The sequence below is a fragment of the Vombatus ursinus genome, unplaced genomic scaffold (genome assembly GCF_900497805.2).
Source record: "Vombatus ursinus unplaced genomic scaffold, bare-nosed wombat genome assembly UNPS02014863.1, whole genome shotgun sequence".
NCBI classification, from domain to species: domain Eukaryota; kingdom Metazoa; phylum Chordata; class Mammalia; order Diprotodontia; family Vombatidae; genus Vombatus; species Vombatus ursinus.
In genome coordinates this window covers 35,195,704-35,212,341 of record NW_020954641.1, presented here as the reverse complement: position 1 = coordinate 35,212,341, position 16,638 = coordinate 35,195,704, and the positions used below count along the sequence as shown (strand labels likewise).

The 16,638-nt window shown below is 40.1% G+C and overlaps 1 protein-coding gene across 4 annotated transcripts in view; it reads left to right on the top strand.

Annotated features, from left to right (window-relative positions):
• Positions 1-13,613, top strand: part of SH3RF2 (SH3 domain containing ring finger 2) — a 166,071-nt gene extending 152,458 nt beyond the window's left edge. For all 4 annotated transcript variants that reach the window (XM_027841942.1, XM_027841941.1, XM_027841940.1 and 1 more), the window contains one exon: positions 11,935-13,613. The gene's annotated coding sequence lies outside the window, so the exon portion shown is untranslated. The remainder of the gene's footprint in view (positions 1-11,934) is intronic.
• Positions 13,614-16,638: the final 3,025 nt, after the last annotated feature.

The following is a 16,638-nucleotide window of genomic DNA, read 5'->3' as shown; positions in this document are numbered from 1 at the left end:
ACATGTGAAAAGTCTTGTTAAATTGTTCAATTAATATGGAGGCTAAATCTGATAACCCAGATTATTGAGCCAGAGAAACATGGTGAAGGCTTTATATTAACAGTAGGTTTAATTATTATTATTTAGCATTTATTGAGCCCCAAACACTGTGGGTATTTGGTAAAATGGTATTTGAGGGTGAATTTGGGTGCTATGAAAAACATAGAATTAAAGTAGCCCCTGCGCATTAGACTCACCATGTAAATTAGCCCTTGGAGATTTCTTGATCGAAAACACCCTGTAAGTCTTAGAGTGTTTGCTTACTGTACCCAAACATACATTTAGCAAGTTGAGATACAAAGATATTTCCAGATCCTGAACAGGCAGGGCCAGGACATTAATTCTCTCAGGGAAGAGACGCATAAAATGTTCAAGACGAAGGCCTTCTCTTAATAGAACTGTCTATGGCTGTACAGCCCCACCCCAAAACAATCCAGGAGAAAAGAAAATAAGAAAAAAAAGAGCAAAAACACCTAAATCCTCTGGCTGTTTGGCTTGCATTACACTAAACACTCAATTCAACTGATTTTTTAAAATTTATTTTTGTTAAAGTGACGAAATTGACTGTCCTGGTGAAAGTACAGCTAATGTCTTCCAAACTAATCATATAACAACATCCTACAGTGCAACTTCTAGCAGGAATGCATCATCCTAGTAAACTTTATATGAAGGATAGTGTTAGAGGGGGGTGAGGAAGCAGTTTTCCAATCACCCCACCCTCAGACTTACCTTCTGTGTATGAGTTATGGGTAGGTCTACAGTGATCTCTGATATACCAAAGATATTTCATCTCAGCACAACCTGGCAAGGCCCTGAGTTTTGTTGGTTTCTCTTCTCTAAGCATGCAGTTAACTAACCCCTTCATCTGATCGTATTTAAAAATAGACTGAAGATACTAGGGGTTTTTGCCATTTCCTTCTCCAGCTCATTTTACAAATGAGGAAATTGAGACAAACAAGGTTAAGTGACTTGCCCAGGGTCACACAGCTAGTAAGTATCTGAGGCCAGATTTGAACTTAGGAAAATGAATCTTCCTGACTTCAGGCCTGGAACTCTATCCACTGTACCACGTAGCTGCCCAAGAAAAGTTAGACAACGGGGCAGCTACGTGGCGCAGTGGATAGAGTGCCGACCCTGGGGTCAGGAGGACCTGAGTTCAAATCCGGTCTCAGACCAGACAATTGACACTTACTAGCTGTGTGTCCCTGGGCAAGTCACTTAACCCCATTGCCTAGCCAACAAAAATAAATGTTAGACAAGCCCCCAAATATCCTCTCCCATTAAGTTGTTTTCAAGTAAGTTCTTTGATTCTATCGAACACCCATTTATTAAGGACCTCAGCTATATGGTAAGTGCTGAAGATGCCAATATGGATAGAACCTTGATCAGCCTCTGAAGAAGTTTGCATTTCAAGGGGAGAGGAGGGAAGAGAGAAATACATGTAATTATAATTTAAAGATTATTATAAATGCAAGAGGTCTAGCCAAAGGACTTCATCCTCTTTAGGCTCAGCTTTGGCTCTGGTTAAAAAGCAAATATCTCCTGGAAAGAGAGGTAATGTTTGAACCTGTCATTATTTACTTATACTTTGGCTTGTATGAAGAGAGAAAGGGGAGTGAACACAGGTTTTTTGTTGTTGGGTCTGTGTTTGTGTGTGTATGTGTGTAGGAAAAAGGAGAGAGGGCAAGAGGGCACAGAGTACTAGAGAGGGAAGGCCCTATGGGAGAAAAATCCAGCATCTAGGCTCATCTCCCTCACCTACTTTACAATGTTGCCCCAATAGCAGTCTCTGAAAAATGTTTTGTTTCACGAGCTTCTGGATTCTCATTTGAGTCTCGAGAGCTTGTGGGTTGAGCAGCCCCAGTGGCCACTTAGTTTCACAGAAGTCAGGGCTTCTCTCCTGTAATGAACAATAATTTGGAGGGCCAGCACCTGCCTGCTGGAGGTTGGGTACCATTGTCCCTTCAGGCACTCAGGCTTGCAACTTCAGTGTCATCCTTGACTCACTCACTCATTCTCACCCAATCTGTTGCCATCTTGTTTTTACCATCCCAGCATCTCTCAAAGATGTTCCCTTTTCTCCATTCACACAGATACCTCTTCAGTACAGGACTTCGCCTCTCACCTGGTCTATCACAACAGCCTCCTAAATTGGTCTCTCTGCCTCAAGTTTCTCCCTACTCCATTCCATCCTCCAGTCAGCTACCAAAATGATTTTCCTAAAGCATAGATCTGACCCTGTCACTTTCCCCCTACTCAGTAAAATCTAGTGGCTCCCTATTTCATCTAAGATCAAATATAAAATTTTATGTTTGGCATTTAAAGCTCTTCCCAACCAGGTGTCTTCCTGTATTTCCAAATTTGTTACAATTTACTCCTCTAAGATCCAGGTAGCTACACTGGACTATTTGCAGTTCCTGGAACACTCCATCTACTGACGACCATGCCTTTTCATTGACTGTGTCCCATGCTTAGAGTGCCCTGTCTTCTCACCACCAGGTCCCAGCTTCCCTGGCTTTCTCAAGATTCAGCTTAAATGATGCCTTCCAAAAGAGGCCTTTCCTGGTTCCCCCACTCCTTCACTCTGAGACTGCTTTCCACTTATGCTATGTATATGTGTGTGTGTGTATATATACACATATATACACACACACACATATACATACACACACACATATATAATATATATATATATATATAAATATCCTGTCTGTACATAGTTATTTGCATGTTTTTTGCCCCCCTCCATTAGAATATGTGCTCCTTGAGAACTGAGATCGAGTTTTTGTCTCTGTTTGTATTCCCAGCACTTAGCACCATACTGGCATATAGTGCTTAGTAAATGCTTGTTGATTGACTCATTCAGTGTGCTAGGCAGTTCTCAATTATAGTTATCCCTTCCACATTGCGAGGATTAGGGGCAGGGTCCCCCTGCAATCTTGAAAATTCACATGAAGTTTTTTTCTCTTTTTTAATAGGATATTTAGGATACCTTATTGTTAAATTTGGGTTAAGTATTTAGTCATAGGCTCTGTGTCATCTGCTGACCTATGCATGTCCACGAAACTCCCCCAAAATTCACATTTAATTTCTTATGCCAACCTGAATTATATAGAAACCATGATGGGAAAAGTCACAATGTAGAAGGGATAACTGTACTATAAAGTTACTAATGAATTGCCAGCCTGAATCGGCCAAGGGAATTCCTACACCAAAATGTTCCTCCACACCAGTGAAATCATAGGTCCAGATTCCCACCACCACCCCGCCCCACCACACACACCAGAAATTGCAAGGCAAAATATTACTCATTCCATCATGCTGTTCCTGTACAATGAAAAACATAGAAAAGGCTGCGTGCAGAATAGTTTACCAAGTAAGGTCAGTGATCAAGGACTCCCTTCTTCCTCCCACCCCATACGGAGAACTTTAAAGTTAGTTTCAACAAATCTGTCCAGGATGGGTTAGACGGATTTGCATCTGATCACCATGGATTGAACTCGACCTTTCTAAGTGCCATCCATCTTTACTGACTGCTTGCCCTCTGCCTGACAAATAGTTGTAGTCGTGGCTTCAGGCGGCAACTACTATTTCCTTCCTGCTGTTTTAGAGAACAATTTTTTTCAGACATCGTAATGTGTGGGCCTCCTGTAGCCTCACTAGCCCCTCTGGCATAAACTCAGCAGGGGTGAGAGCAATTATGTTTAACAAGATGGGCCAGCATCCCTCTCTTTCCCTTCCCCCGCCTCTTAAAGCACAGACCTGCCCTAGCCCCTCTTTGCCCTAGATGTCTTAGAGCAGCAGTGACAGTCAGAATAGCAAAGGCCTATCAAAGTTGTCCCATTTGTGACCCAAGTGTTTAGTAAACTGGCAGTCGGGAGGGCTTCATCTTTGTTTCTTTGCTTGTTTGGCCAGCAGCTTTGCTGCTACTGGGTCATTTTGCTTATAGCCTGAAGATAAAGACCATTAATTCCTTTGGCTAAGGGGAAGGGGCATTAGATCTCCCTGAACAGCATGTCATGGCAGTTCAGAAGAACTGTGTGGAACCCATTTTGCTGAAAGGATGAAACTGGAAGAATTAACTCAGTAAGTCTTTGCAGCTGCAGGGTGTATTTGGAATGAATCCTGGAAGGACACTTTGCTCTAGATGGAGGAGTTTTGTTTGTTTGTTTGTTTAGTATAAAGCCATCTGTTTGCCTCATACATGGTATTGTATTTTTCCTTACATCCATGCAGGAACACAGATTCCCAAAAAAATCTTTCAGCTTACTGACCTTTACTTTGAATTCCAACCAAGAAATGATAGGCTATTAAGCTAATCACTGCACTTAATTGCAATAATAATAATCCCTTACAAATACCCAGTTTTGGCTGGCTTTGAAGGAAGGGAGAACAAAAGGTGTTGCTTTCACATATATTATCTCATTTTTAGACTTACTAACCCTATCAGGTAGGCAGTATAAGTATTGTTCCAGTATTTCATTAATATGTGATTTCATCAGCATGAGGGAACTCCAGATATGGGAATACCCTCCACCAACATAGATTACAAACTATCTGTGACTTTATATCAATACAGACCTGTCTGTGGCAAGGACAAGAATCTTTTAGAATTGCTTCAGACATAATAACTGTGACTTGCCCAGGGTCAGAGACAGGATTTGAACCTGGGTCTTCCTCTTGTCCTTAAGCCCAAGAGCACTCTATCCACTTCAATGGACAGTCTAAGTTCCAAATTCCAGAGGAGGAAACAGACACAGAGGTTAAGAGAGCTGCCCAGCATCACACAGGAGCCAGTCAGTGACAGAGGCAGGCCTCAGATCAGAATCTTCTGATTCTTAATCCGACAAGCTTTGCATTATACCATGATAAGTACTTGCCGGGAAGTTCTCAAGTAAGAAATGGAAGATTAAATAAATGAATGAAAAGAGAGGTGCTTGGCTACTGGACCTTCAGATCTCCACCTGCTGAAACTGAAAGACAATCCTCAGATTCTGAAGCTCCCCTAGAAATCACTGAATTGAACCAGTCACTGATAACAACACATTTATAGCACACTTTATGATTTACAAAGTGTTTTATGTACACCTTCCATTTATGTAGAGAGGTTGAGTGGGACAGTAAACAGAGACCTAGCCTGGAACCCAAAAAGTTGGTTAAAATCCAGCCTCTGAGAAAATATGAGGCTTTGACCCTGAATAAGTCTTTTGATTTCCAATGCCCAAGGGTGTTCTGAGCTCCTATAGTCTTAACTAGAGGTGTCAAAGATGGCCAAAAGGTATGATTCCTCATGCAAGATTCCTCACCATTCTGAAATGGGAACCATATTAAAATGTAGTTGGGAAAAATGAGAAAAAACACAATAGAATATAGATAATGTTAAAATGTGGTTTTCTAAATCAATATGTCCCCTGCAGGGATCCTTATGTATGGTTTAGTGCTCCCCACCAACCCCTTCCCCATTTCTTTTTGAGTGTGACACCACTGCACTTTGCTATAAGTTGCAAAGAAGTTGTTTTTCTGCATTAATAGAGAGTTTTCTCACCTGGGAGTTTCCTACACCAGTGAAGCCACAAGTCTTGTCCCTATCCCTACATTTATGTGATATATTATAATTACAATCCACTAATGACATCCATTGATGATCCTGGCATCATAGAGGTCATACTGGCTTCTGAAAGGCGCAAGCAGCAGAAGCCTATCAAATTAGAATGCTGGGAATGGACCCAGTGACCCCGATGGAATCCAAGTCTAGCTAAGTGTGGAGAGGTTCCCCATCACGAAAGGGGAGGAGTTCCTAGAGGGATAAATTGTTTTGGCCACAGCAATACATATAAGCATGCCAAAGCATGCAAGTGCTGTAATTTGCCATGGAGAAAGGGTACTTATGGAGCATTTTTGGTGGCAGGGGGGGCCCAGAGTTGTGATTTCATTAGGATAAGAAACTTCCAGTGAGGAAATTACCTCAACCAATGGATCATTTGTGTAATAACTGCTTAGCAATAGTTTTCTTTCTCCTATAGCATGCTGCCCACTTTAATCCATCTTTTCATGTTCTTCTGTGACCATCCCATATAAATCTGTGCCACACATAGTTGGACAAGTAGACAGGTAACTGACTATGATCAGTAATTGATAAAGAATGCTTTGGTGAGCTCACAGGTGTGAAAAAGGGTGAGAATCTCTAATTGGTAAATATTCTACTGAACACAGTGAAGATGGCAAGGCCTTTAAGAAAAAAGGTTAAGACAACTTTGGACTACTTTGCAGAAAGTCGGGGGGAGGGGAGCACCAAAGGGAACCTCGGGATATCTTTGCTCTGCCCAAAGAAAAGAAAGAAAATGAAGTTACTGCGGCTGCAAGAGCAAGTGGGCGTGACTAGAAAAACCTGGAACAAGAGTTGAGGCTGCTCTCTTATTCTGGATCATTGATGTTGAAATTCAGTAAACATTTTTCATTCCCCAGATTTTCTCTTCCAGCAGGCTATTTCTGGTTTTGCCTGCCTGCTCCTTCCCCAGCTCTAAATTGTACTTAGTAGAATCCCCATAAAAAGGGATTCAGTTTCCAAAACAACCCACACTCTCATCTTCTGTAAGATCCAAAGGACTTTTGAAAGCTGGCATCCTTCTACTTATCATGCCAATGATTATCAAAAGCTAGAAGGTAAGAGGTTTGTGGGTACACACACAGAAGCAAACTAATTACATAGATGAGGTCGATGGTGGACAAGGAAGTGCTACAGACATGGAAAGAAACAAAGGGATTTGAGCCAGGGAAGAGAAGGACAAAAGACATTGATTTGCAAAAGCGATTTTGTGCATTCTCATTAGTGTTTTACTGAAATCTTTGTTAGTGGGATTGACTTGATGAGGGCTGTTTTAAAGTGCCAAGGGTTGGGCTGCAGCTGGACATGAGGCCCAGGGGCCAATCACTACTATCCTAAAATGTTTTCCATACAAATTAACCTGACTCTTTAACCCAACTTGACAGCTGTAAGAATTGTTTCCATTCAGGGCCCTTTCATGATGAAATCAACAGAAATCAAACCTGAACCTGGAAAGGCAGCCTTAATGAGGGGCCCTGGCTGAAACTTAAAATATTTCTGCATAAGTGCACCACAGATTCCCTAAGGAACCCCCTGGGTAGATGCTTTGTGTTGCTAATGTGAAAGGGGATAAATAAACCATATGAAAAGGATATGTCAGTCACAGATAGAAAGAGATGAAACAACAGCTTCCAGAAGAAACCGAACTGTCAGAACAAGATGGGGAGATATTTTGAAGGGAAGGTTATTTTTAAGCTTAAGAAACTAAATTTCCAAATATTCAGTTCAGCAAAATCTATTTATAAGGAGGGTTGCTTTTTTAAAATCTTATTTTTGCTTTGGTTTTTAATTCCTTTTTAGCCATTGGAGGAGGATGAAAAAGGAGACATAGGAGTGTTTGAAAACTTCAACCTTTGTTCAACAGGGTTCATTCACTCAGCAAATATTTATCAAGTACCTACTGTGTGCATAAACACTGTTCTAGGCTCTGGGAGAAATAATAGGTAGGTAATAGGGAGACTCAGAATTGAGGCAACAGCTGGACTGAGAGAGTAATTGTTCATGGTTCAATGTCAGCTCAGAAGGAGATCTCTAGTGGAGTGTCCCACAGACCCTGTGCTATTTAACATTTTTAGCAATGACTCATTTGAAGATGTAGATGGTATGCTTTTCAAATTTGCAAATGTCACAAATTTAGGAGGAACGTAATAGACTAGATTGCAGTCAGGATCCAAGAAGTTCTCAACAGGCAAAATTAAACTTTAAAAAAGAGATAAATAGGGGCAGCAAGGTGGCACAGTGGATAGAGCTCCTGCCTTGGAGTCAGGAGGACCTGAGTTCAAATCCGGCCTCAGACACTTGACACTTGCTAGCTGTGTGACTTTAAGCAAGTCACTTAACCATGATTGCTTCACCAAAAAAGAAAAAAAAAAGCTAAATGTAAAATATTACACTAGTGATAAAAATATAAGTAAAAAGATGAGGTGGGTGTGGCTGTAAAGAGGTTGATATATGAAAATAATCTTGGGGTTTTAGTGGAATGAAAGTAAAAAGTTAAAAAGTGGTATGGAAATTATATGGTAGTCAAAAAAACTAAAGCTTGTAGCTTATCAGGGTGATCATGAAACTCCAGGAGAACATTTCTGATGGTGAGGACAAATGCCAGGAAACATACCCGGAGCAAGCACCACAAAAGACACTCACAAATCCACCTTCTACGACCAATTCAGAGAAGGCCTGGAGAGACACTGAAACCCAGGACAGCAGTACTGTAGTTAGAAACTTCACACTCCCAGATATCATGGTAACATGGCTGCTGCTGGGGAGGCCTCAGAGGTGAGGAGTATGATGGAGCCAGGACAGGGAAGAACTCACCTCTGGCACATCTGGGGAAGGAAGTATGTCATCTAGTAGCTTCCTATTTTAATTATTTTTGTTAACTAAGTTCTAAACTCAGTTTCTACTTGCTGAAGGAGCAAAGGTGTTGTCAGTGTACTCTAAATTGGTACCCTGGAGCATAGCCCTGGTCATCCTATCCTGATTATTGCTCTGAGTAGTCCAAAGGAAGCATCCATGTCACAGACATGACCATAAAGCTGTTCTGCAGACAACAGGATTTTCAACTTCCCATGGTATTGTGTTCTGAAAAACCAAATAAACAACATTCCCTACTTAATATGCAAAATATTTAGAATAAACAAGAGGAGCCTGTTAGCAAACATTATACAGTTAGCCTTGGGAAGACCAAAGCACATTTACCAAGGGGAGGGAAAGAAAATAAATTCTTGTTAATTGAAAAAATAATTTTAAAAAATATGAGAGCATTAGACTACAGGATAATTCATCAATCATTACACATTCTAATGACATTTTAATTCTTAAAAAAAAAAAGCGTTAAGTACCAAGGGACAACTTGAGTGCTTCCTATTAATCTATTAATCATCAAATATGTTAGGCAGCCAGGTAGAAGAGTGAATAGACAGTTGAACTTGGTTTCAGGAAGACCTGAGTTCAAATCTTGTCTCACACACTTAATAGCTATGTGACCCTGGGATAATTATGAAACATCTGTCTGCTTCAGTATCCTCATCTCTAAAAAGAGAATAATAGTAGCACCTATAGAGGTATTGTGAGGGTCAAATAAGATAGCATAGGTAGAGCACTTTGTAAACCTTGAAGTGCTACAAATGCTAATTACCATGTATTATTACTGTGTGCAGATGACTGTGCTGGTGCTAGGGAAATGCAAAGTTTAGGTAAGTCCCTGCTATCAAAGTTTACAACCTAGTAGGGCATATGATCCCAATGAGAAACAGTATGGTGTAATAGATAAGTCAGGAAGACCTATATTCAAATCCTTTGTCTTATATATTCTGGCTCTGTGATCCTGAATAAGTTATTTAACCTCTCAATATACCAGGCAATTCTCTAAGTCTCTAAGTTACACTGGTAGAGAGAGTTCCCTCACCTGGAGTTCACTCTATTAATGAAATCATAGGTCTAGACCAAAAGAAAAAAAAAATGACACCTGCACAGCTCTACTATACAATGTTGCATGAACATGTTCAACTTCAGAAGCAAAATGCTATGTGATGGCGTCTGAGGGCAGTGTTTGCTAACTAGGAAAATCAAGGAAGGCTTTCTGAGAAAGTAGAGGTTCAATACCAGAAAATGGGAGGGAAGTATATTCCAGGCATAGGGCTTGACAATCTAAGTAAAGGCACAAAGGTGTGAGAATGGGTCAGAGTTGTCCAGTTTCTCTGGAACAGAGAGTATGAAGGAGAGGAATATGAGACAAGGCTAGAAAGGTGGGGAACATGTCAGTTTGTGGAGAGCCTTGCATTTCAAGCAAAGGAGAATGGACTTTAAGAGCAATAGAAAGAGCAGTGACTCTGGAATCAGAAGGTCTGGGTTCAAATCCTACCTTTAACACTTTAACTTCTTCCTATGTGATCTTGGGCCAGTCACTTAGTTTCTTCATCTGTTAAATGAAGGGATTAGATTCAGACCTCTGAGGTCCCTTCTAGCTCTAAATCTGAGATGCCATGATCTTGAACATTATTCAATAGAACAATAAAGAACCATTGAAGAGTTTTAAGAAGAGGAGTGATATGGTCAGATCTATTTTTTAAGTGATTCTGACAACAATGTATAGGATGAATTGCTGTGGGGAAATAGTGAAAGTGGGGAGACCTATAATGAGACTATTGTAATAATCTAAGCAAGTGGTAATGACCTGAATTAAGTTATAATAACAAAGACAGGATAAATGTAAGAGAGTTGTACTGATGGAATCAACAGCCTAAGAATGGATTAGATGTGAGAGATAAAGGAGAAGGAAGAATCAAAGATAACCCAAGGTTACAAACATGGGAAATGCTGGTACTGCTGACAAAAACAGCGAAGTCAGGAGACAGAGATTTAGGTGAAAAGATTTTGCTCTCAAGCTTCTCAGACTGAATTAAAGTATTGAGAGGACCACATGGTGCCTCTGACTGTTCTTACTGAGTCTTGTTTTCCTAAAGCTAAGAGAGGCACTAAAGGAAACAAATATACATGTGCAGCTAACTGTGGAGGTTTGGTTTGTAAGCATCTCTCACGTTGCTGGATGGGATGCCTGCACTGTGCCAAGCAGGCCCTCATTTCACAGTTGTTGAATTGCCAGAACCCTGGGAAGATAAACTTGTTTCTAAGCACAAATGTGATTGTCTCCTTGAAAGCTAGAATGTCTTCAATAATCTAGCCACCTGAACAATGAATCATAATTAAGTTTTTGGAGAACTAGCTAAGACTCCCAACCAAGCTTCAGTTAAAAGATCCAGTGGTGGTTGCTATCAGAGTTTTCCCAAAGGAATGAAATGAAATGAAGAATGAATGAATGAGTGAATGAATAAGCATTTATTAAACACTTCATAGCTACCAAGCACTATGCTAAGCATTATACACATAGAAAGGTGAAGACTTTCCTGCTCTTAAGGAGCTCACCCTCTAATTGAGGCAGAGTATAGACATAAAAAAAAGTTCATTTGTGGGGCAGATGGCAAAGTGCAGGCCTAAGGGTTCACGGATAGGTCATGTGGAAGTGCCGGAAAGTCTGTAAGGTGTAGCAGGGTAAATGGCAAAGCTTTGAGAATCCTGTAAGGATGCGGTGCCGGGGGAGATGGTAAGGTCTAGAAGTCCATCTTACCAGTTGGGTTTTAGTTGTTGACTTCCTACTCATTCAAGCCCTGAGACAAAGAGAAAGTAAGGACATTAAATTAGCTCTTGTCCTGGGGCATAAAGGAAATCAAGAGACATGTATGTGAAGCCAGGCAGTAGGCCTAAAGGAAATTGACAAAGGATGATTCATCTCCCTCTCTTGCTTGTTACCTTTTTTTCTGGGTTTTCATGAGAATGTTTGTGAGAAAACTCTGAGTTTGGAACTATTATAAACCAAGTAAATTTCCAAACTGTTGTACTGTTGGGTAAAAAGTTCTCAATCCACCTCAGTCAGTAAATCTCAACTTCACTTGAAGGTCAAGAATAAAGTTCAAACAGAATGGAATTCATTTCTTCTTATTCCCCAATGGTTGCATTATTTGCTCTCTCCTAGATATAGCCTTTAAGAGTTAGCTAAAGTCAGATTCTTAGGTTCTCTTTGTGGAGTGACTGAGGGAAGAGATAAAGAAGCAGGTGTTTGGAAAGAGAACACTGGTAAATGTGCAGAGTTGAGAGTGGTATACGAATACAAATTCTCCGGGCCAGAAAAAATTTCTTTGGGTTTAATTGATTTGAAAACCTAATGTTGCAAAACAACATTAAATGTACCCTAGAGTCTAAAAGTTGTTTTGTTTTGTTTTTTACCTCCACAGGTACTGCTACTTTATTCTTCCTGGGATAAATTAAGCAAGGAGTTGGATACTGAAGATGGATATCTGTTTGTCTGAAGAATGCTTGATGGAAAAATCTGCAATTAGTGTGAAATTATTTTAACATAAGGGATGCCACAGGTATATCACTGGGTTGGCCTAATATGAGAAGCAATGAAAGTGAAAAACAGTCTGTAGTCATCTACAGTATTAATAGGCGACGAGCCAGCATGTGAAACTTGAGATTCATGCACTGGCACAGGTTACACATCTTTGGCTTCTCTTGAGGGCATGAAACCCCAGCTACTCCATTCATTCATGTCTCTTTTCAGTATGAACCTGGACATCTTTCTGATTTCACTAATCTTGGCATTTGAATGGCAAATGAAAGGGCTGGCTAGACCTCAGATGACTACCAGCTCTCTGTCTGTCCTGTCTTTACTGTTACAATTTAGAATTATGCAGAGGTTGTCTTAATGCTCTGCTCATGGAGCCAAAGAAATTGGTGGGTAGGGCGGTTCCCCTTCATCATTGAATCTTAAACCCATCCTACCTTTCATAGATAACTTAGTTGACCACCTATCTGCAGTCTTTTAAAGCTTTCTAAGACAGCTGAGTTCTTGGTATTTTATTTTCCTTCTAAGAGCCAGCATTTCTTCACAATGTCCCTAATCCCCCTCCTCTTCCCTTGACTCCACATTCAGCATCCTTAGGCCCTGAATCTGAAGCCTTATTCTCTTCCATTCCACTTTCCTGTGGTTTCAAAACTGCTCTTTCCATCTGGATGCCTCTGGGCAAGGTACTCTCTACAATTGGGGTATTTTGATCAAAGAAATGAGGACATTGGTAATGAACAATCTTGGGCTAGAACAAAACACAATGAGAAGGACATGACCAGTTGCTATGGTCAATATTTGAATTAAGTGGAGGATGAAAAGCAGTTGCAATTGGACATCTCCTCTTTGGTCCAAACCTTTAATTTCACCAGGAACTCCTGGTATGGAAATTCCTCTCACCAATGCCAGTCAAGAACTCATCTATAACTGAAAGTCTCAAAGAGTTGCCTGAGATATAAGAATTTCACTGACTTGCTCTAGGTTGTCTATACAGCCAGTATATGTCAGAGGCAGAATTAGAAAAAACTCAGGTCTTTGCTTCCCTTCTGCCTCTCATCTCCTCTTACTCAGGAACAAGTCATAGGTTCATAGGATCATTTATTTATACTGGAAAGGGACCTTGGAAGCCATCAAGTCCAACACTCTCATTTTACAGATGATGAAACCGAGGCATATTAGAAGAAAAGTGACACAGCTAGTAAGCATATGAGACAGGATCTGGAATCAGATTTTTCTAACTCGAAGTCTAGTGCCCTGTCAACTATGTTGCACTGCCATATATCTCATTTTACTCTGATATAAGTCAGCAAAAAGACATGAAAAAAAAAGTTCCTAAAGATAAAACAAGTGAGTTTATAATGCAAAATTTGAGTTATCCATACTAGCTAGGAAGAGGGGACAGGTAGTATAGCATGGATAAATTAAATTTCTGAAGAATCCAAAAACTTTTTTTTTAACCTAAGCTTTTATCTTCTCCTTTGCTTTGAAACTTATATAAGAGCTTTTTGGGGGGGGGGGTTAGGCAATGGGATTAAGTGACTTGCCCAGGGTCACACAGCTAGTGTCAAGTGTCTGAAGCTGAATTTGAACTCAGGTCTTCCTGATTGCAGGGCCAGTGCTCTATCCATTAGGCCACCTAGTTGCCCTATACAAGAGTTTTTTAAAAAGCACATTCTATCCTATGTATACAAAGATAAACATAATTCACCATCAGTAGAGTACATTGACTACTTTTTTTTCTAGTAATGATGATGGATTTGCATTGATCTATCTACATTCTTTTATCCCCTCCCACTTGTGACCCAGGGGCAAGCCATTAGAAACACAGTCAAGCATGGGAAGGACTGCAGTTTGTGATCCTGCCACAGAGTTTTCATCAATATTTCAACCAGCCGTTGTAGGGTCAAGCCTTCTATCATCCTTAAACCAACAGGAATCATGAGGCCATAGAATATTGAGTCTTGCAATCTCTCCATTCCCTTGGCTAATGTCAGATGAAGATTGCAGCAAGCAGCAAGAACCTCTATATTTAGGCAGTATTGGCCAGGAAGTGAGTGGGATTGGATCATCCACAAACAAGGTCATTATAGTATATCCCTTTGACAGTGACGTTGCTGACAGTGACTGTTGTATGAACTGCTGTCATTAAAACGACCAGCTATATAACCAGCCCCTGGAGTAAGTAAGAGTTGGCCCCATCTCCTTAGTGATGATAAAATGAGATTGAAATCTCTTCCCGCTTCAGAAGTAGTACAGAGTGCCATGAAAATAGTAACTTTTGTTTTGACCAAACCCTGCCTGCCATATCTGTAACCTCATCTAAAGCACTGAGAATATTTTACCAATCACAGTTGACTCTGGTAAGTTGGAAAAGCTAAGGGAAACAACCTAACAACTTCTAGGTACCTTAATTTTAAGTATCCTGAAACCACGAGGCAATGTAGTATATTTCATAGTTCTACATTGTCTCCTTATTAGCATAATGATGATGACAATGATACCTGACATTTATCTAGTGCTTCAGGGTTTACAGAGTAAACAGAGTATAGTACAGAGTACTATATATGTGTATGTATATATGCATGTATGTATATACATATGGACATGTATATATGCATATATATATATAAAATCTCATTTGATTTTCACAACATTATTAGGTTTTGTTATTGTTCCCATATTATAGATGAGGGATGTCTCTACCTTTGTGCATTAGCATCACCCTTTCATTGTTAGATCACCAAGAAATCCCTCTTCCTAACTGTCCTATATGCAGTATTTTTAGCATTCCACATTTCCCCCATGACTTTCAAATGGAAGGTTCATGGATTTTTGTTTCTCTCCCAAAACTGTTTAGCTAATGAACCAAATGTTTTCAAAAGTACAAAAGAATCTGATCTGTTCCCAGAGGAACCAGAAAACTTGTGAATACTTGCCATCCCCTAAGGGATGCAGTTCTTGATGACAGCCCTACAGTACAGAATCCATAAGGCCAAGGAAAGAAGGAGAAAAGATCAAGGACGTGAGTTTAAAATGAGGTCAGCTCAGGCTCTCAGTCTTAAGTAGTTTGTTTATCATGGACTTTGGTGGTTTCATTTCTTCTGGTCTGTTGCTTATTATTATCATCATAATTATTATTAATTGTTATCATCATCATCATCATCATCATCATTATTATGGACTAAGGGAATGGAGGAGGAAGAAGAGAGTAGATGAAGAAAGAAAAGAGAAAGGGAACTTTCTGCTCTAAGAGTAAACTGCCTGGTATGGGAGCAGAGTAACCATTGGAGCTAGAATGCTTCTGTTCTTTTTCAGACACAGTATATTGTTTAAGAGACCAGAGAAAAGTACTGGTGAGTTTACGTGTACCTGAATCACTTTTGTTATATCAGCAATATCCTCTGGTCATCAGTGTGGACAGCTGTGTAAATAAATACTTAACCATTACAGAATATAGAAATGAGAACTGTTACTGTGGAGGAGTGGGGAGGGGAGGAAGACACACAGTGAATTCCAAAACTCCTAAACCTTCTCTTTCATAGCTTTACAAAAAGTTCTAGGTGTCTGGAGGGATGGGATCCAGGACTGGGGAGGGCTGGTGTCCTCATTGAATTCAGTCTTTGGTGCTGACATCCTTATTGGAACAAGCATCACACACCAGCCATTCTTGACACTGGCACCCAAAACCAGAGAGTAGAATCACTGACCACTTTGCAAGTCTATAGGCTAACATACTGGACACATTGTGTACCCAGTTTTGCATTTGACACCCTGGAAACCAAGAGAATATAATGGCAAAGAACTACAAGGTAGGGGCTTTAATGGTGGGTCACTCCTTCAAGGTATTCCTATTTATTTTCTCCAGTAAATTGAGGAAATTTTGTATTCAACACCAAGGTTATTATTTGTCCTTTATCTAATGTACATTATTATTTGAACAATCTTTTTTTCCCACAGAGGAGGCATTTTTTTGTCAAGTGATTCTTCCTTTCCATCCCCTGTCCTTGCTGTCTTCTTGAGTGGAAACTAAAAGGCACTATACCCTTCTTATCTCCCTTCAGAATCACTCTCTCTCTTGTTTTCTATATATATATCTATGTGTGTGTGTGTGTGTGTGTGTGTGTGTGTGTGTGTGTTCCATTGTCTACTTTATAGTTTCAAGGCAATTGGGATATTTTAAAATCCCAGGGTTTTATGGCTTAGGCTTGTGATACCAACAAAATGGTGGGGTTTTTGCTCATACTGCTGCACAGTGAGAAAATTGAGAAAGAAGCTTCCCCTAATTGTACTACAGGATACATTTCCACCTCAATACACTGGGCAGATACACAACTGTATCCAAAAACAGTGCATGGGGGGGAAAATCAGCTTCTTACATAGTAGGTTTGATAGTCTTAAAGAAGAAAAGTACCCAGAGTTTCTTGTGCCAAAAAAAAAAAAAAATGCATGTTATTCCAAATTGTAAGCTTGTGCTGTGAGATGTGTTTTAGCATGAAATAATAAAACAAGGTTTATTTTCATTTAATCTGACTGTACCACTAATTGACTTCAAGGTTCAATGATTTCATCAGTATGGGCACTCCCTTCAACC